Below are 22,285 nucleotides of genomic sequence, written 5' to 3' on the forward strand. Positions count from 1 at the left end.
TTATCCCATTTATTATTCTCATTAATAATTAAAACACATTTTAATTATTAATCCTTTTTCTAAACACTTTAGTAATAATTCTCTCTCTTGATTTAATTTCCAAAAATTAAATCCTTAATTAATAATATTAAGAACTTTTCTTAATTAATTTATAATCAATTAAATCTCATTTAATCAATTATTAAATTTGCCAATTATTTATTTCACAAATAAATAATTATTAGCCATTATTAATTAATTCCTCCACCATTAAATCATTCTCTTTTTATGGTGTGACCCTGTAGGTTCAATATTAAGCCGGTAGTAGAAATAAATAATAATAAAACTATTTTATCATTATTTATATAAATTCTCTAATTTATTAAATATGATTAATTAATTAATCACATTTATTCTACATCGTGAGTGATGCTTCTCAACATATCGCGACTATCCGGATAATATGAATTCACTGCTTAGAATACCAAGAACCTGTCAGTGAATAGTTACCGTACAATAAACTCCTTCTACCCTACAATGTTCCGATTAAATACAAGGCATGGATCTCGTGTCAAGCCTATCTAATTCAATCACTTGCTTACCATTTACTATGCGTAGTTCTATGCAAATTAGAAACTCCTTTCTAATTTCATTCACTCTGGCCAGAGATTCCTGAACTAGCATAAGTGGATCAGTCTTGAACATTCGCTTCCTTCACTGGAAGGGGTAGATACTTTATTGATCATACACTATCTTCGTGTACAAATTCCTATACTCAGAAGAGCCCTAATAATTGTCCCTGGAGACTAAGAACTAAACCAAAGCATAGTTCAATGTACACAAGATGACTATGATGACCTCAAGTCTAAGGATACTTGTACAACTATCACTATGTGAACAACTGCTGACACGTGAGTGAACTCCATCAGTTGTTCAGCTGTGCGAGTCATGTTCAGTGAACTTATTCTATAATAAGCACCTACATACTAGCTATAGTGTCACCACACAAATGTCTATGAGAACAGACATCCTTCATAATGAAGCAAGCATAGTATGTACCGATCTTTACGGATTATTAATTACCAGTTAGTAATCCTATGACCAGGAACTATTTAAGTTTAGAGTTATCATCTTTTTAGGTCTCACTATTATGATCTCATCATAATTCATAAAAAGCTTTACTCTAAACTATGGTATATCTTATTTAAACACTTAAATAGATAGAGCCCGTAATAAAACAAAATAAGTCTTTTATTAATATCAATGAAATCAAAACAGACTACATAAAAGTTATTCCTAAATCCTAATACCTGATTGGACTTAGGACATATTCCTTTCACAAGCTGCCTATGAAAAGCAAGTTAAAGGTATTAAACTTCGTTTGATGTCTTAAAGTCTTAAAACATACACCACTTTTAATGTTTATATAACTATATGGTATGAAACATGATTGAAAATATTAGTATTGTTTAATGCTCATTTCCTGCACTTGAAAACAAAGTTCTGCTTAGCAGCTTGATAACTCCTGGTGGCGGGGTTGCTCCTTCGATGGCGTCCTGGATCCTTCTCCGTTGTAGAGGTGTAGCTGTGGTTGGGTTCCTACAAAACAACACCAGAAGGGGGGTTGGAGTCGCGCCTCCGGCGTGAGAGTAAGAACTAGCTTTTTGGGAGGATGAAGATGAATATGAATGCATGGTGGTTGTGGGTGTATGTGAGTTTGAAAGAATGATTAACCCCAAAACCTCACCTTCTTGGGATATTTATAGCCCAAGGATAGGGTTTTGGGGTTGACACCTTTGAATCGTAGCCATTGGTTCTGGGAGCGGAGGACACCTGGCGGGAGTGGATGTTTTACACGTGTCAGTGCGGGACTGGCCGAGGAATGTTCTGAGGATCCTCTGACACGTGCCCTGATTATTCCCATGATTGATGTGTGACAGTTGTCCCCGTCACGCGCTTGGGCCAACGTCTCACGTGCTGGGGTTTGTCAAGGTTATGCTTGCGGGACTGAGCTAGTTAGGAGTGGTAGTGTGCGGGACTACTCCTTCCCGGAGCTGCGTGAAGTTAGGGGCCTAGGAGTAGCCTTCCAAGGAGCTGCACGGAGTTAGGAGCTTAGGAGTAGTCCTTCTAGGAGCTGTATGGAGTTGAAGGCCTAGGAGTAGTCCTCCCAGGAGCTATATGTACTATCATGTTAGTCCTTCTAGGAGCTGTATGAAGTTGAAGGCCTAGGAGTAGTCCTCCCAGGAGCTATATGTACTATCATGTGGCCCCCACTCCCTTATGCAGATTTTCTGGATGGGGGAGTGAATTGGGGTATGTTTGTAGAACATGAGCTTTTGATTGTTTTGTTAAAAGAATTTGAGCTTTTCTTGGCCCCCAGTCTGGATTGTCATGAGTTCAGCAAATCAAGACTAAGGTGGTTGTCCTTAGCAGGAGTTGAGTTTTTTCTTGCCCCCCAGTCCGGAGTGTGCTGAGTTCAGCGAATCAGGACTAAGATGGTTGTCTTTACCAGGAGTTGAGCTTTTCTTGGCCCCCAGTCCGGATTGCGATGAGTTTAGCGAATCAGGACTAAGTTCATTGTCCTTGTCAGGAGTTAGGCTTTTCTTGCCCCCCAGTCCGGAGTGCGCTGAGTTCAGCGAATCAGGACTAAGGTGATTGTCCTTGTCAGGAGTTGAGCTTTTATTGCCTCCCGGTCCGGAGTGCGCTGAGTTCAGCGAATCAGGACTAAAGTGGTTGTCCTTGTCAGGAGTTGGGCTTTTCTTGCCCCCCAGTCCGGAGTGCGCTGAGTTCAGCGAATCAGGACTAAGGTGGTTGTCCTTGTGACTAAGGTGGTTGTCCTTGTCGGGAGTGTAAGTCCGGAGGGGCTCTGGGTTGAGAATCTCGGACGTCAATCATAAGCAGTAATTATTAAAGAGTAATTATTAAAGAAGGCAGCGCCTCCTTTTATAGGGGGTTAAAAACTAAACAGCCATGCCACGTGGCATGATCCTGGACGTCAATCATAAGCACTAATTATTAAAGAGTAATTATTACGGCACGTCTCTCCATATCCTTACAGCTATAATAATTCAAATAATTGGGGGGAAAACCCCAAAACCGTTTCAACTTCCAAGTCCGGACTCCTTCGCACTCAGCAATCCGGACTGGGGGCAAGAAAAGCTCAACTCCTGACAAGGACTACCACCTTAGTCCTGATTCGCCGAACTCAGCGCAATCCGGACTGGGGGCCAAGAAAAGCTCAACTCCCGACAAGGACAACCACCTTAGTCCTGATTCGCCGAACTCAGCGCAATCCGGACTGGGGGCAAGAAAAGCTCAACTCCTGGCAAGGACAACCACCTTAGTCCTGATTCGCCGAACTTAGCGCAATCCGGACTTCCAGGAAGGTACCATGTAGTCCGGAGGGGCTCTGGGTTGAGAATCTCAGATATTTCGTTACGAAGAATGAGGAGACTGAGGATAGTTTTTATTATAGGAGTATTATAGGGGCTCTGGGTCCGAACTCAAATGACACAGAAACACAAAACACCAACCAATTACAAACTCCAAATCCTAGACTATGAGTCCAGACTAGGTATCCAAGTCCGGACCCTAACAGAAAACCCTAATTCCAGAAACACAATTAACACAGATCAAAAACCAAAACATGCCCACAAACACGTATATATACACATACATACAGCAAAATAACAACAATAAAATGGAAGAACGCAGAAACACTACAACCAAACAATGAGGGTCAAGGAAGAATCAGAGTAAAGACAGAAACAGAGAAAGAGAGCAACACTTACGAGATTGATATAACGGAGCGACTGGGGACGACCAAGAATCAACCACAGGCCAAGCTACAGTGACGGCAATAACAGCAAAGAAAGACCTCGAGAGAAAGAAATAAAAAGAGAAGAATTAAAGAAGCAATAAAAAGAAAATAAAGAAGGCATCGCCTCCTTTTATAGGGGGGTTAAAAACTAAACAGCCATGCCACGTGGCATGATCCTGGACGTCAATCATAAGCAGTAATTATTAAAGAGTAATTATTACGGCACGTCTCTCCATATCCTTACAGCTGTAATAATTCAAATAATTGGGGGGGAAACCCCAAAACCGTTTCAACTTCCAAGTCCGGACTCCTTCGCACTCAGCAATCTGGACTGGGGGCAAGAAAAGCTCAACTCCTGACAAGGACTACCACCTTAGTCCTGATTCGCCGAACTCAGTGCAATCCGGACTGGGGGCCAAGAAAAGCTCAACTCCCGACAAGGACAACCACCTTAGTCCTGATTCGCCGAACTCAGCGCAATCCGGACTGGGGGCAAGAAAAGCTCAACTCCTGGCAAGGACAACCACCTTAGTCCTGATTCGCCGAACTCAGCGCAATCCGGACTTCCAGGAAGGTACCATGTAGTCCGGAGGGGCTCTGGGTTGAGAATCTCAGATATTTCGTTACGAAGAATGAGGAGATTGAGGATAGTTTTTATTATAGGAGTATTATAGGGGCTCTGGGTCCGAACTCAAATGACACAGAAACACAAAACACCAACCAATTACAAACTCCAAATCCTAGACTATGAGTCCAGACTAGGTATCCAAGTCCGGACCCTAACAGAAAACCCTAATTCCAGAAACACAATTAACACAGATCAAAAACCAAAACATGCCCACAAACACGTATATATACATATACATACAGCAAAACAACAACAATAAAATGGAAGAACACAGAAACACTACAACCAAACAATGAGGGTCAAGGAAGAATCAGAGTAAAGACATAAACAGAGAAAGAGAGCAACTCTTACGAGATTGATATAACGGAGCGACTGGGGATGACCAAGAATCAACCAAAGGCCAAGCTACAGCGACAGGAAACGACGACAATAACAGCAAAGAAAGACCTCGAGAGAAAGAAATAAAAAGAGAAGAATTGAAGAAGCAATAAAAAGAAAATAAAGAAGGCAGCGCCTCCTTTTATAGGGGGGTTAAAAACTAAACAGCCACGCCACGTGGCACGATCCTGGACGTCAATCATAAGCAGTAATTATTAAAGAGTAATTATTACGGCACGTCTCTCCATATCCTTACAGCTGTAATAATTCAAATAATTGGGGGGGAAAACCCCCAAAACCGTTTCAACTTCCAAGTCCGGACTCCTTCGCACTCAGCAATCCGGACTGGGGGTAAGAAAAGCTCAACTCCTGACAAGGACTACCACCTTAGTCCTGATTCGCCGAACTCAGCGCAATCCGGACTGGGGGCCAAGAAAAGCTCAACTCCCGACAAGGACAACCACCATAGTCCATATTCGCCGAACTCAGCGCAATCCGGACTGGGGGGCAAGAAAAGCTCAACTCATGGCAAGGACAACCACCTTAGTCCTGATTCACCGAACTCAGCGTAATCCGGACTGGGGGGCAAGAAAACCTCAACTCCCGACAAGGACAACCACCTTAGTCCTGATTTGCCGAACTCATCGCAATCCGGACTGGGGGGCAAGAAAAGCTCAACTCCTGACAAGGACAACCACCTTAGTCCTGATTCGCTGAACTCAGCGTACTCCGGACTGGGGGCAAGAAAAGCCCAACTCCTGACAAGGACAACCACCTTAGTCCTGATTCGCTGAACTCAGCGCACTCCGGACCGGGAGGCAAGAAAAGCTCAACTCCTGACAAGGACAACCACCTTAGTCCTGATTCGCTGAACTCAGCGCACTCCGGATTGGGGGGCAAGAAAAGCTTAACTCCTGAGAAGGACAACCAACTTAGTCCTGATTCGCTGAACTCATCGCAATCCGGACTGGGGGCCAAGAAAAGCTCAACTCCTGGTAAAGACAACCACCTTAGTCCTGATTCGCTGAACTCAGCACACTCCGGACTGGGGGGCAAGAAAAAAGTCAACTCCTGCTAAGGACAGCCACCTTAGTCTTGATTTGCTAAACTCATGACAATCCAGACTGCGGGCCAAGAAAAGCTCAAATTCTTTTAACAAAACAATTAAAAGCTCATGTTCTACAAACATACCCCAATTCACTCCCCCATCCAGAAAATCTGCATAAGGGAGTGGGGGGCACATGATAGTACATATAGCTCCTGGGAGGACTACTCCTAGGCCTTCAACTCCATACAGCTCCTAGAAGGACTAACATGATAGTACATATAGCTCCTGAGAGGACTACTCCTAGGCCTTCAACTTCATACAGCTCCTAGAAGGACTAACATGGTAGTACATATAGCTCCTGGGAGGACTACTCCCAGGCCTTCAACTCCATACAGCTCCTAGAAGGACTACTCCTAAGCTCCTAACTCCGTGCAGCTCCTGGGAGGGCTACTCCTAGGCCCCTAACTTCACGCAGATCCTGGAAGGAGTAGTCCCGCACATTACCACTCCTAACTAGCTCAGTCCCGCAAGCATAACCTTGACAAACCCCAGCACGTGAGACGTTGGCCCAAGCGCGTGACGGGGACAACTGTCACACATCAATCATGGGAATAATCAGGGCACGTGTCAGAGGATCCTCAGAACATTCATCGGCCAGTCCCGCACTGACACGTGTAAAGCATCCACTCCCGCCAGGTGTCCTCCGCTCCCAGAACCAATGGCTACGATTCAAAGGTACCAACCCCAAAACCCTATCCTTGGGCTATAAATAGCCCAAGAAGGTGAGGTTTTGGGGTTAATCATTCTTTCACACTCACATACACACACAGCCACCCTGCATTCATATTCATCTTCATTCTCCCAAAAAGCTAGTTCTTACTCTCACGCCGGAGGCGCCGCGAGACTCCAACCCCCCTTCCGGTGTTGTTTTGTAGAAACCCAACCACAGCTACACCTCTACAGCGGAGAAGGATCTAGGACGCCGTCGAAGGAGCAGCCCCGCCACCAGGAGTTATCAGAACTCTTTTTTTTTACTCAGACTTAACTTAATTTTAAGTCAGTCGTACTTTCATCCGTTATCAATGCATAGAGTTTAATTCTTGTTTGGATAACCCTCAATGAATAATAGCTACTAGTTCATAATAAAGCTATTGATTCTAATCCCTTATCAACCCTTTGAAATGATTCACTAGATTCGTTTCACCTCTCTTGCTCAGGCAAGTTGTTTTCTGTAAGACATCTTTGTTTGATTATATAGCTCATTTAGATCCAGTACCACATTATTCCTTCTTCAATTAGTAAGATCTGTATTGGAATTATAAAATTTTACTATGTTACCGTCATCAAGACGAGAGAGGACCTCTTCTGCCCCATGTGCTGGGACCATATCTTTTAGGGAAATCGTGTCTCACTTAGCTAACATACACAACTATCATATTTACAGCCTATTAAGGACCTCTCGTGTCTTCGCACCATATGGACACATCTCTGTGTTTGGCATTTCCACATCGCACACTTGTACTATATCCTTCTGCAACAGGTTTAAACTCCTTCACAGATTTGTAATTAAAAATCCGTTATCATTTCTTTGACCTTCAGAAAATTGCAGACTTTCGCCCCAATCCCTCCATAGAAGTTTGATCCCTAACATTTTATTATCTAGAAAAGAGGGGTATTCTTGATACACAGTGATGGTTCTTCAATCTGACAAAAAAAATTGATGGTTCAACTTTTCGTGCCAACAGAAGTAAATGCTCAGTTACCCTCTTTTATCCAAGTTATTTCTTAATAATATTGTACTGACTTTTACCGACATTGCCTCTCCCATTTGTATGCTTCTCGAGGTCCTCCTATTTTAGACTATTTGCTTAGGCAATGTGGAGCTTACTCATTGACACTTGCTTTCTATATATTGAGAATATTAAGCTCCGTCCAACCATAATTATCTTAATAATATCTATTATCTTATCTTGCTATGCTGTCATGTTTTGCAGAATAGTTTATTATTTTAAATTTTGTTGCTAATATTGCAGAATGAAATATTAGTATAACAACCGGAGTAATCTAAACATTGTTAACATGTTCAATGTGAACTTAACCAATGTATAAGTCTCAACTCATGGCACTTTATAACCAGATCTTATGTGACAGTACATCTGTATACAACCAAAAAATTTTAGACTTTAATCCTTGTCCAGAATACTGTGATAAATATGCCAAGGCGGAAGATGTGGGAGAGGCCCCAGAAGAGAGTTCGAGTGATGAAGAACTGAGTGATACTGAATCCTACTCGAGCGATGAAGCCATGGCTGGTCCAGTTCTTCCTTAGCTACTTAGCTACTTGTTTTGGGGTCATGTATTTATACATTCTGTCCGGGCTCCAGCTCAAGCCACAAACTTAGAAAATATGTGTAATAGTATTATTTAGCAAATGTAGATTTTACACTTGGTTATGTTCTGTATATGCCCCTTTTTCTAATTTCTATTATGGGAAAATTTTTATTATCTCAAGTTTTAGTATAACGATGTGCATTTTTTGTCAATATTGTTTGGATTGTATTAGGGTTAAGTTTTGTTACCTTTTGTTTAGATTACTAACTGATATGCCTTAATAATATTATTAATAACTAACACTAACTTTGATGAGCCGTTTTTTTACTTAATTTGTCAACCCCTTTAAATGAGATTGTTGTCTTATATTTATACCAAGTCCCAAATGGGCTTTATCTTACAAAATGGGCCTTCTTGGGCTTTACATTATATTCCAAAATTATCCTAATTATAACTCCTTTAGGCCGTATTGTCTTGTTCCAACATTTGTCCCCCTCCTGGTTCGAGCAATTATCTTTTAGATTTGCGCTTTATTTGTTTCGAGACCCGGGGATTGGTTCAGATGGGAATCTGAGCAAAATTTTGAAATAAACACATATATAAAAAAAAGTGTTAGGAAAAAGCGGGAAAATAAAGACGAAGATAAAAAAAATAAGAGTGAATTTTTATTTTCGTTGTCTGTTGTTTTTTATTTATTTTTATTTTATTATTTTTAAAATGTATAAGTACTTGAGAAAAAGTCTTTTTGACTTGTTTTGCTTTTATTTTCTGGGAATTATTGATTGGAAACTTGGCTGTTCAACTTCTTCCCCCTTTATCAAAACTGCAGCGTTTGCCCGGAGAACTTCACTCAGCCTCTAAAACCCGGTTACTGTAGCAAGTATCTGTAAGTTCATCCTCTTACTTAACTGTATTACTTTCTGTTTTTGCGTTTTATTCTTGATTAGCTGCTTCGATTTCCACTTTCATTTATCCATGGATCAATCTAGTTCATCTTCAATTCGTACTGTTTCTGATCGAGATCCTGGTAAGCGGCCCCTCGAGGAAGGTGATCAAGAATCCTTCTTAAAATCTGAATAATTTGGCGATTCCTGACTTAAAGCGGTGTGGGTCTTTTGACTTTATAAACGAAGACGAGTTCTTGGGGGGTATTCCTATGGGACCCCTTTCCTCGCCTCCTTTGAGCCCTGGAACATTAGAGAAGAGGCGACGAGTTGTTGAGGATAGTCTTCGTTTGGGTATGGAAGAGTTTGGGGGTAAGACAAGTCTGAACTATTTAAGCTATTATATTACGAAGGACCCTCTGCTGAGGAAGTTGAAGTCGTATGTGGATTTGTCGAATGGTTACCGTTATCGAGTGCCGACAGCTGATGAGCGGGTGCGGATGATGCCAGAATTTGGGATGCACGGGATACCGATAATACTTTTCCTTTTCGGCCTCTGGTTGCCTATGCATCCGTTTTTCTTGGCGATGTTCGAGGCTATTGGATGTGGGGTTAATGTTATTCCTAGTGGACTAACAATGAGATTTACAGAAGGGGGGTTGAATGTAAATCTCAAAACTTTTTCAAGTTTTGAGCAGTTTATGAAAGTTGTGTGTTCAAGAAGAACAAGTGTGTGAATTGCTTTAAGCTAATACAGACAGATATATATTCAAGCACAAATGTAAAGAACACAACAGACCTTAAAAACTTTTCTGGTGGATTTGTTGTTCCACCAGAGATGGTATTTTAGAAAATCTGTGATTAAACAATGTTGATCACAGCTGCATCCTAGTACAAACTAGATGAATTTTCTCTCAATATTTTTCTAAACAGCTCTGGAAAATCTCTCATCTGATTACTAGCTTCTACTTGGTTTTTATATTACCAAGTGTACAAGTGAAGAACAATATAAAATACAGTAATAAAATAAGATCTTCACTTGCTTCTTTTCCTGTTCACTCCAGTACTTTGTTGACTATTGCATCTTTGTACTAGAGAAGAACGGCTGCTTTTTCTGTTGTTCCTGAAATTCGGCTACCACATCTCAGTTGTCTCTATCAACCCATGTGCCTCTGTTTGTAGGTACAACTACCCCTTATCAACGGCTAATCATCAGAACATCCGTTGAAGCTTTCATCCGTTGATGCACTCATCCGTTGAAGGATGTTATCCGTTGAAGCTTTCATCCGTTGATGCACTCATCCGTTGAAGGATGTTATCCGTTGATGACTTTATCCATTGAAGCTTTAGAGACATCCGTTGAAGCTTAGCTTCTCATCCGTTGAAGGTCTTTAAGTCATCCGTTGATACCACTTCACTTATACAAAATTACAAGGCATGAAGTATTTACAATTGGCCTTCCTATCTGCATATCATCTAGTAGTCAACATGACTCATAGTTTCTCTCAACTTCCAAGAATTACATTTTAAATACAGAGACTGAAATATGCTACAACACTAGACTTATTTCTAAGTAAAGCTACACCATCAACGGATAGCCAAAGTGGTCTTATCCGTTGAGGCTACAGACACTAAATTTCTACTTAAGGATTTTGTTAAACATATCATCAAACTAATGCACATACATTCCTAACAATCTCCCCCTATTTATGTCTATAAGAATTGTAGGCATAAATTCAGGGTTAACTTGATGATAACAAAACACTTAACAGATATATGAATTGAAACTAAGTAGAAATTTAAAAATGCTGCAAAAGTGTATGTACTAGGAGATAATTGAAGATTTACAGTGTTTCCAAGGACACTCCTTTAGTCTGAGCAAATCATCTTTTTCTTCTTTGTTCCCTGGTTTTCTTTCCTAGCCTTTTGTCATTTTCCTCAATTTGGAGTTGGAGTTGTCTGAAGAATTCAGCTTCATCTTCAACACTGACATCCAACTTAGATTGCATTTCTTTGAGAGTTTCATTGCTGGCAATCTTGAGTTGGTCTTCAAGTCTGAAAAATCTTCTGACTCCTTTATCATCTCTAAATTCCATCAACCAATGAGGTGATTTGAGAATTTTCATTTCCCTTTCTTGAATGAGTAAAGTCCTGGGTAAAGCATTGGGCTCCCTCCAAGTTTTCCTTATATTGGCTATTTTGTTGAGAATTTCAGTCTTGGCAGTTCTGGTAAAGCCAGAATCCTTTTGTATAGCTGAATAGACTCTAATCAAGGTAGAGTAGCCTTCATCCAGAATCCTGTGGAGAGGCCATGTTCTTTCCCCAGCTCCTTTATATCTGAACACTAATCTCTCTGGTAACTGTCTGTAGGCAGCTATTCCCCTTACATCCTCCAGCTCATCCAGATAGAGTTCAATGTCTGAAATTTCTTTTATGTCACAGATGTGAACATAATCATCTTTAGAAATGGGTGACTTAGGCTTAGGTTTTTGTTTTTGAGTGAATTTCTTAGAGGTTAAGGGAGGTGTAGATTTTGGTTTTCTTTTCTGTTTCTTTGGTAGTGGAAGAGTGGTTAGAAAGGTAGGCAATTTGATAGTGTCCCAATCAATAGGTTCCTCTTTTGGAATGATTGGTTCACCATGGATGTTTATTGTGGGATCAGCAACAAGGGGTTCAGGTATGGAAGGTAGTGGTTTAGATATAGATTTGGTTATTTCAGTGTTATCTCCACTCCTTTTATGTGCCTTGGCCTTTCTTCTGTTTCCCTTCTGCCATTCCTCTCTTTCTTCCACACTCTCACCAAATATACTCCCTAAAACCTCATCTAGGTTTGTAGTCTTGTCTTCACCCCTGACTTCAATCCCTTTTTCTTTTTCAACTAGACTTGACTTTAGCTGTTGTTCAAGCTTTGCTTGTGCTCTTTTGTCAGCCTTTAATTGCTTGTCTTCTTCCTTCTTGGCTATTGAGAATTTGGGATGTCCTTGCATCACACATATGCTCTTTCCCTCTCTAATGATAATAGCTCTATTTCTCCTTACAGCCTCATCCATGGTCTTTTTGAGATAAGCAATACTTCTGCCTAAAATCTTGTTCTCATCAGCTTTTGGAGGAGGAAAGTCCACTTCTTTTAAAGGATTCTTTGTTGAGTCCTTATTGGATCTTTCATTGGGCTTGAGAATTATAGCTTGTAGTTCTTTGGAAGAAGCTTCTCCATCCTTATGACTCCCTACTGGCATGAGCTCCATGTTGATTGGTTCAATTTTTGTGCTGTATTTCACAGATGTTGATTTGTCTTGTGTAGAACCAAACAACAGTTGCAACCTTTCATCAATTCTCCTCCTTTGCTCTTTCACTTGAATTTCAGCTGCTGCTAGCTGAATCAAATCAATTCCATCAGGCTTGCCCTTGATTTGAATGATTGGAGAAGTAGTGATGGCAGGAACTAGCACTTTAGATATGTTGACTTTTGTAGATGGCTCTCCTTCCCCTTCCCTTTTACTCTCCCCCTTTTTGTTATCATCAAGGAGAGGGGTCAAGCCTTGTGCTTTTGCCAGCTGCATTAGGAGACTGGTTTGAGATTGTTGATTGTGAAGAATGGTGGCCACAGAATTTTCAATAACTTGAACTCTGTCTTCTAACTTGGCCAACCGTTTTTCAGTAACAGATTCTTTCTTCAATCTCAAAACCAAGTCCTGCAATGTACCATAGGGCATGACTGAATCCAATTTTTCTGAAGTATAGGTTTTCAAGTCAGCAATATCCTTCCTGAGATCATCCATACTCAGATTCTGCTTCACTTGCTGCAGCTTCATGAGATGCAGTGAGTCCAGGTGAGCTTGAAGGATAGCCTTGATACTTGCATGTGAAGTATTCTGAATGGCCTGTTGAATAGTGTTGATTTGTTTGACTAAAGAGACATTGAATTCCCCTGATCTGTACTCCTTAGTCAAGGCCCATTCAGGTAGATTTGGAATTGAACTAGGGCCTTCATCTCCCCCTAAGTTCATGCTTCCATAAAAAGAAATAGAGTCATCATCATCAGAATTTGCTCCAAATTCCTCAGATGGCTCACCAGCTGTAGAAGGCATTTTGTTAATGGCAGCTTTATCCCTTTGAAGAGATTCTGTTGTGTGCACTAGATGTAGTGACCTTTCTGCTTTCTCATTGCCCTGAGCAGCCAACAGTTGATAGGCTGTCACAGGATGAGTAAAAGTGTCAGCATCCAAGGAAATGTTATCAATTACAGCTTTGTAATGTTGCTGAAATTGTCTTTCCTTTTCAGCATCATCCACAATCATTGACTCATTAGCAATGGCTGGTTCCACCCTTGTATCTACTGTACCTGCTTTTCTCTCTTTTTCTCTATGTTCTTGCATCAGGGGCTCCCCCTGGCTCACACAACTCACTCCCTCACCTTCACCTACTAAGGTGGTACTCCACTCACTTACTTTTGCCATTCTGGAAGAAATAGCATGCATTTTTGAGCTCTCAATCTCTCCTTTTGCCTGGGAGCAACCCAGCCTCTCACTCAAATTGTCACTCCCTTCCCTCAATCCTAAGAGTGATTGCACAGTATTCATGTCTTCTACACTTGGGATTAATTCAGTTATTTGTGTAGAGACTGTCAACGGATGTGGAATATCCGTTGAAGGTGAAACTGATGTTATCAACGGATAACTGCTGTTAAGCTTATCCGTTGAAGAACAACCACTTGTCAACGGATGAGTGATATCCGTTGAAGAAGGAAAAGAAGTTGAAATTGAAAGTGATATAACTGTTGAATCTGTGTAGATTGATTTGAGATGTGGTGACACAGATCCTTCAATTATATCTGAAAGAATTTGCGGGTGATCCAACAAATCATCCAAGAGATGATGATCACCTGTATTTGAGTGGGGCTTCTCCCTGAGTTGTAAAGAGGGAGAATCAGGAATTGATGGGAATAACATATCCACATCCAGAGATGGTGATGAAGTGTTTGGTGATTGATGTGTGTTTATTGTGAGAGAATGGGGCTGTGACTCCACATTTATTGGAGTCACATCAAACTGAGTTTGAGAAGGCATAGATACAGATGGATGTATCTGTGCAGTGTGTGCACCCTGTGTAGAAGATTGGGTTCTAGCCTTCTTTCTTCTAATAAAGGCTTTTGTTGGTGAGTGTTTGGCTTTAGTGTCCCTCCCTCGTTTGTTCTGTGTTCCTGGTTTGGAACTATTTTCAATAGTAACATCCTTTTGGGAGGATGCTACTAGGGATGTGCTAGATACCTTTTCAACCACCACAGCTTTTTGAGAAACTGTGGCTTGGCTAGCTTGGGAAGCACTCAACTTTCCTTCCTTATCCTGGGGGTTTCTTTGATGTTCACCCCTCCCCTCACCACTCACACCCTGTTCACTCACCTCAGGGTTAATAGTTGGTGTTACAACTGTTGTCTTTTGAGAAACAACAGAGGTGGATTTCTTTGTCTTTGATTTTGAAAGTTTAGTTTTGGTGACCTTGGTAGAAATCTGTTGGGGCATCACAGATTTCATGGCCATACTAGAAGATAAAGAAATAGAGGGGTTGGAAGAAGTAGGAGTTGTAGAAGCAATTACCTCACCTACCTGAGGTGCATTCATGATTGGTAAATATACCAATGATACACTGCTGTTAAGATCCATTCTCATCAAGTCTGCAAGAACTCTTTTCTCTTGTGCCCAGCACTTGAGTTTATTATTCTCATTGATTATGACTAAACCTTCAGCAACATGGTTAGCCAATAACATAAAGAATCTAGCATAATAGATGTTATTAGGTCTATTAGCTTTGTTACCTAATCTAGTACCTAATTCTAGCATCACATAGTTGCTAAAGTTAAAATACCTATCAGAAACAAGCATATAGAGCATATTAACCAGAGATGAAGTTATGGCATCAAAATTACTAATTTTCCCAGAGAAAACCTTTATAAAGGCATCCCCAAGGAAACTCCATTCTTTCCTAAGGCCTTTTCTTCTAATACTCCCTAAATTAGCAGAGTTAAGAGAATAACCTATGGAATCTAACATGCTGGATACATCACTATCAGTGTGTGGTGTCATGGCATTGTTCTCAGGCAATTTAAAATATGCTTGTAAATCATCACAGTTAATACAGTGAGTTTTACCTTTGAGAGTGAAGGAGATAGTCATATCCATGGAGTTGAACTCAGCAGTTGTCCAAATCTCCTCAACTACTTCACAGAAAATTGTTGGGGCTTCCAGCATTGCATAGCTAAGTTTACAGTTTTTGATGAAGTCCATCATTTTGTGATAGTCTGAGTGGGCTTCATTCTTTTCTACCAAAGCTATGAAATTGTTCTTTTCATAGATGAACCCAGATTGAGACATAATCTTCACGACTGGTGCCATTGTTGTGAGTAGAAATTGCAGAGAATAACTTGAAGTTTTTGCAGAGAGAAAATGGTAAATGCTTGAAATTTTAAGAAAGCGTAAAGTAAAAATGAACAATCAGAAGGACTTATATGCTTTCTCAAATTAATAAACAAAAATATAAAATAAAGATTTATCAATAAATATGCGTTAGTGAATTTCAGCCGTTTTAAGAATAAACTGTAAGTATTCTAAAAACTACCTTTAAAACCAATACATACAGATGTATGTATGAGTATCAACGGTTAAGAGAATAGAATCAACGGCTGTTAAACACCTGAATTGATTGATGTGACATTTCAACGGATAAGGCAAATTGTCATCCGTTGAAAGGTACTTCAGTTTTATCCGTTGACGGATAAAAATTCCAGAAATGTATTTGTCTTTCAACGGATAATGATTATCCGTTGATAGAGCAATTTTGACTTTCAACGGATAGGGAACATCCGTTGATGGAATAAACTATGTTAAAAGTCAAATTTGTTCTTAGCAACTAATATATTTCAGGCTTCAATTCAAATTGCAATAAAGACATGAATTTTAAGAGTAAATAAGCATACCTAGCTCACTTACCAATCTTGTGAATGTTGATTCATCAAGTGGCTAGGTAAATATGTCAGCAATTTGTTGTTCACTTGGAACAAAATGTAGTTCCACTGTACCATTCATGACATGCTCCCTAATGAAGTGGTACTTGATATCAATGTGCTTGGTCCTTGAGTGCTGCACAGGATTCTCTGTTATGGCTATGGCACTTGTGTTGTCACAAAAGATAGGAATTCTATCAACATGAAGTCCATAGTCAAGGAGTTGGTTCCTCATCCATAACACTTGAGAACAGCAACTTCCAGCAGCAATGTATTCAGCCTCAGCTGTAGAAGTAGAGACTGAATTTTGCTTTTTGCTAAACCATGATACAAGCTTGTTTCCCAGGAATTGGAAGGAGCCTGTTGTACTTTTCCTATCTATTTTGCAACCTGCATAGTCTGCATCTGAATAACCAATTAGATCAAAGCCAGATTCTCTAGGATACCAAATACCTAAATTTGGTGTACCCTTGAGATATCTGAAAATCCTTTTGATAGCAATTAAGTGAGACTCCTTAGGATCAGCTTGGAATCTAGCACATAGACATGTAGCAAACATTATATCTGGTCTGCTAGCAGTTAAATATAAAAGTGAACCAACCATGCCTCTATAACTTGTAATATCCACAGACCTTTCAGTCTTATTTAATTCAAGTTTGGTGGCAGTGGCCATGGGAGTTTTTGTAGATGAACATTCCATTAAGTCAAACTTCTTTAAAAGATCATAAATATATTTAGTTTGACTAATGAAAATCCCATCACTAACTTGTTTAACTTGTAAACCAAGAAAATAGGTTAGTTCTCCCATTAGGCTCATTTCATAATTACTTTGCATTAGCTTAGCAAACTTTTTGCAAAGTTTATCATCTATAGAGCCAAATATTATGTCATCTACATAAATTTGAACAAGTATACTAGAGCCATTAACATCCCTAAAGAAGAGAGTTTTATCAACAGTACCTCTAGTGAAGTGATTCTCCAAAAGAAATTTTGATAAGGTTTCATACCAGGCTCTAGGTGCTTGCTTCAGTCCATAGAGTGCTTTCAACAGATAATACACATAGTCTGGAAAATTTGGATCTTCAAATCCTGGAGGTTGACTTACATAGACTTCTTCCTCTAATTTCCCATTTAGAAATGCACTCTTGACATCCATTTGATAGACTTTGAAATTGGCATGGGCTGCATGGGCTAGAAATATTCTGATGGCTTCAAGTCTTGCAACAGGAGCATATGTTTCATCAAAATCTATTCCCTCTTGCTGAGAATAGCCTTTAGCAACCAGTCTGGCTTTATTCCTTACGATAATGCCATTTTCATCCATCTTGTTTCTGAATACCCACTTTGTGTCAATAGGACTCTTGTTCTTTGGTTTGGGTACTAGCTTCCATACTTGGTTTCTCTCAAATTGGTTCAGCTCTTCCTGCATAGCTAATATCCAATCTGGATCCAATAGAGCTTCTTCCACTTTCTTAGGTTCCTCCTGAGATAGAAAACTACTATACAGACATTCATCTTGAGTGGCTTTTCTTGTTTGCACTTTAGATGATGCATCACCAATGATCAGTTCAAAGGGATGATTCTTGGTCCATTTCCTTTGTGGTGGAAGATGTGCTCTAGATGAGGTGGCCTCAGTATTGTCATGATGTGAGACAGAGTGTTGACTAGTTGAAACTCCCCCTGAGTTGTTGGTCCTTTGCAGGGAACTTGGAGTTCTATCAACTGATGATGTAAATCGATTATCCGTTGATGAACTATGATCAACGGATGCTTCATTTTGTACTTCAACGGATGATGCACTATGTCTTTCAACGGATACTGCATTATTTTGTGCATTATCCAAGGGCATGTTTTGAATCCCTTTTGAAGTGTCATCTCCATCAGTCTCTTCTTCACTATCATCACAATATATCTCAATGTTGTCAAATTTGAGTCTCTCATTATGTCCCTCATCTGTTAGTCCATCAATCTTTTTATCATCAAACACAACATGCACAGATTCCATAACAATGTTGGTTCTTAGATTGTAGACCCTATAAGATTTTCCAGCTGAGTAACCAACAAATATCCCTTCATCAGCCTTTGCATCAAACTTCCTTTTATGGTCAGATTGATTCCTCAGTATAAAGCATTTACATCCAAAGACATGAAGAAAGTTTAGAGTTGGTTTTCTTCTCTTGAACAACTGATAAGGAGTCATGCCTTTAGCTTGATTGATCAAAGAAATATTCTGAGTGAAGCAGGCACAATTAACAGCTTCAGCCCAGAAATATGTTGGTAACTTTGATTCTTCAAGCATTGTTCTGGCAGCTTCAATTAAAGATCTGTTCTTTCTTTCAACAACCCCATTTTGCTGAGGTGTTCTTGGAGCTGAGAACTCATGCATGATTCCATTTTCTTCACAGAACAGCCTTAATATTAAATTCTTGAATTCAGTTCCATTGTCACTCCTGATATTTCTAACCTTCATGTCAGGATGATTGTTGACTTGCCTGATGTGATTGATAATGATTTCACTTGCTTCATCCTTTGATCCAAGAAAATAGACCCATGAGAACTTTGAGAAATCATCTACAATCACTAAGCAATATCTTTTTCTTGCAATAGACAATACATTGACTGGTCCAAACAAATCCATATGTAGCAGCTGTAATGGTTCATCAATTGTTGTTTCAAGCTTCTTTTTGAATGATGCTTTCCTTTGTTTGCCTTTCTGACAAGCATCACACAAACCATCCCTTGAGAATTCAACTAGAGGGATTCCTCTAACTAAGTCCTTTTTGACTAGATCATTCATTGTCTTGAAATTCAAGTGAGATAGCTTCTTGTGCCATAGCCAACTTTCAACTGTGCTTGCTTTGCTGAAGAGACAAGTAATGGATTCTGCATCTGTAGAGTTGAAGTCAGCTATGTACACATTTCCTTTTCTAACTCCAGTTAGAACCACTTTGTTGTCTTTCTTACTAGTGACAACACAGGCTTCAGAATTGAAGGAAACTGTATTCCCTCTATCACATAGTTGACTGATGCTCAGTAAATTATGCTTGAGACCATCAACTAATGCAACTTCATTAATGATGACATTCCTTGTTGAAATCAAGCCATATCCCATAGTAAACCCTTTGCTGTCATCTCCAAAGGTTATGCTAGGGCCAGCTCTCTCCTTGAACTCTGTGAGCAGGGAGAAATCTCCTGTCATGTGTCTTGAACAACCACTGTCCAAGTACCATAGATTTCTTCCATTTCCCTGCACACCATAAAATCAATCAATTTGATTTTGGTACCCAAGTTTCCTTGGGTCCATTCTTGTTAGCCTTTCTCCTAGACTTCATTCCTCCTGCATCTTTAGACTTAGGTAAGTTTGAGTCAACCTTGGTCTTAGATGTAGTTGGTTGAGGTGTAGGGTTAGTCACAGAATCATTTAGCACATTTGTAAAATTATTAGGCATTGATTGTGCAAACATGTTATTCCATATGGGCATATTGTATGGCATTTGAGGCATACTAAATGCAGCAAGATAAGGATTGTTAAAATATGGCATGTTTACAAAATGTGCATAAGGATTTTGTTGAGACATAACAGGCATAGCATGCAGAGGTGATGCAGACATATTAGGCATAGAAGAGGGTACATTTATGGGAGTCTTCTTAATGGATTTACAACTAGCAGATAGATGATTAACACTACTACAATGCACACAGCTTTTTCTAGGAGCATACCTATCAGGTGTGTAATTGTTGTGTTTATTAACTCCTACCTTCCCATTTCTGTTGGATTTTCTTTTAGATTCCTTTTTATCCTCAACCATCTTGAGCCTATTATTTAACTGTTCTAAGGTCATGTGCCCTACATTCACCTTACTGACATCTTTGGATGTGCTTGCTTCTTCTTTGACAAAGTTCTTTGAAGTTGAACCAAACTTTTTGTTGAGTTTCTTTAGATTCTCTCTTTTAGAAACATCTGCCTGTTTTGATTGAGGAACCTTCAACGGATGCTCCTTTTCTTCCTTCAACGGATAACTTTCATCATCCGTTGATTCCACATCCGTTGATAGCCCATCAATTAATTCCAGTTTCTTTTTATTTTTATCCCAGGCAGTTTCACAGAATGATTCAATTCCTTGGACCTTAGCAATTTGAGCACTTACATCCCTAGATGTCTTCCAGGCTTTAATCACCTCTTGCTCTTTCTCTAATTGATTGGAAAGTATTTCTACTTTCTTAACAGATTCAGCTAGTTCATTTTCAACAGATATACAATGCAACTTTGTTTTCTCTAGGTCAATCATCTTATCTTCTAACAAAGCATTTCTATTACTTAAAAACAGATTGTTCTCTCTAATCCTACTATTTTCTTTAGCAAGAGATTTAAGAGACACACGCAAATGATACAATTCGGTAGACATGTCATTAAAAGCATCATTGCACTCTTCTTTAGTAAGCTGTGTTAAGTCAGTAGTGATTACCTGATTGCTTGATGAACTAACTTCATTTTCTTCAGAATCAGCCATGAGAGCAAGGTTGACATACTCCACATCTTCATCCTCTTCATCTCCATTAGCTGCCCAGTCCCTTTCTTGAGTAATGAAAGCCCTCTCCTTTTGCTTGAGTAGATCAAAATATTTCTTTTTGTAATCTACTTGTTCAAATTTCTTCTTTTCAGAAGTTGGCTTTCTGCACTCACCTGCAAAGTGTCCACTTATACCACAATTGAAACACTTGAACTTGGATTTGTCCACAGTGTTTTTGTGAGGTTTAGTGGCTCTAGTGTTTTTCTTTAATTTCATCTTTGCAAATCTTCTGGACAGAAATGCAAGATGCTCATCAATACCATCTGAGTCATCTTGGATGGAGTTGTCTTCATTTTCAGCAACTTGCTCTTTCCCCTTGCTTGATTCCTGATTTCTTATACCATCTTTGGAGTTTGATGTAGATCTCGCAGTTTCTTGTCTGCATTTCCTCTCATCTTCAGCTACCAATGCAACTGAACTTCCTTTCTTTCTCCCCTTCTCCAATACCTCATCCTGTTCCAGCTCTAGTTCATAAGTCTTCAAGATTCCATACAATCTTTCAAGAGTGAAGTCCTTATAATCTTGAGAGTTTCTTAAGGAGACAGTCATGGGTTTCCATTCCTTTGGCAAGGATCTTAAAAATTTAAGATTTGAATCCTTCACCTGGTACACTCTTCCATACAGCTTCAGTCCATTCAACAGCTTTTGGAACCTATTGAATGTTTCATTTAAAGATTCATTTTCTTCAAAATGAAAGTATTCATACTGTTGAATGAGAAGCTGCATTTTGTTTTCTTTCACTTGTTCTGTACCTTCACACAGTAGTTGAACTGTGTCCCAAACCTCTTTGGCAGTTGTGCAATTTATCACATTATCAAACATATCCATGTTAAGACCATTAAACAAAATGTTCATAGCCTTCTTATCCTTGTGGACTTCTTCTGTGTCTTCCATTGTCCATTCTGCTCTAGGTTTTGGAATGGATTGACCAACAGCAACTGTGGCTGTAGCAACTGTTGCTACTTTGTGGGGAATGTGAGGACCATTCTCAATGCAGTTTACATAACCTTCATCTTGGGAGAGTAGATGAAGGTGCATTTTCACCTTCCAATGGTGATAACAGTCTTTGTCAAGAACTGGGATCTTTACTCCAATATCCTTCTTACTCATCTTTGTTAGATTCCAAGATCTTTAAACTCTTTGTATGTCAAGAGCCCGCTCTGATACCAATTGTTATTCCTAGTGGACTAACAATGAGATTTACAGAAGGGGGGTTGAATGTAAATCTCAAAACTTTTTCAAGTTTTGAGCAGTTTATGAAAGTTGTGTGTTCAAGAAGAACAAGTGTGTGAATTGCTTTAAGCTAATACAGACAGATATATATTCAAGCACAAATGTAAAGAACACAACAGACCTTAAAAACTTTTCTGGTGGATTTGTTGTTCCACCAGAGATGGTATTTTAGAAAATCTGTGATTAAACAATGTTGATCACAGCTGCATCCTAGTACAAACTAGATGAATTTTCTCTCAATATTTTTCTAAACAGCTCTGGAAAATCTCTCATCTGATTACTAGCTTCTACTTGGTTTTTATATTACCAAGTGTACAAGTGAAGAACAATATAAAATACAGTAATAAAATAAGATCTTCACTTGCTTCTTTTCCTGTTCACTCCAGTACTTTGTTGACTATTGCATCTTTGTACTA

This window comes from Apium graveolens, chromosome 5 (assembly GCF_009905375.1).
Source record: "Apium graveolens cultivar Ventura chromosome 5, ASM990537v1, whole genome shotgun sequence".
In the NCBI taxonomy this organism is placed as follows: domain Eukaryota; kingdom Viridiplantae; phylum Streptophyta; class Magnoliopsida; order Apiales; family Apiaceae; genus Apium; species Apium graveolens.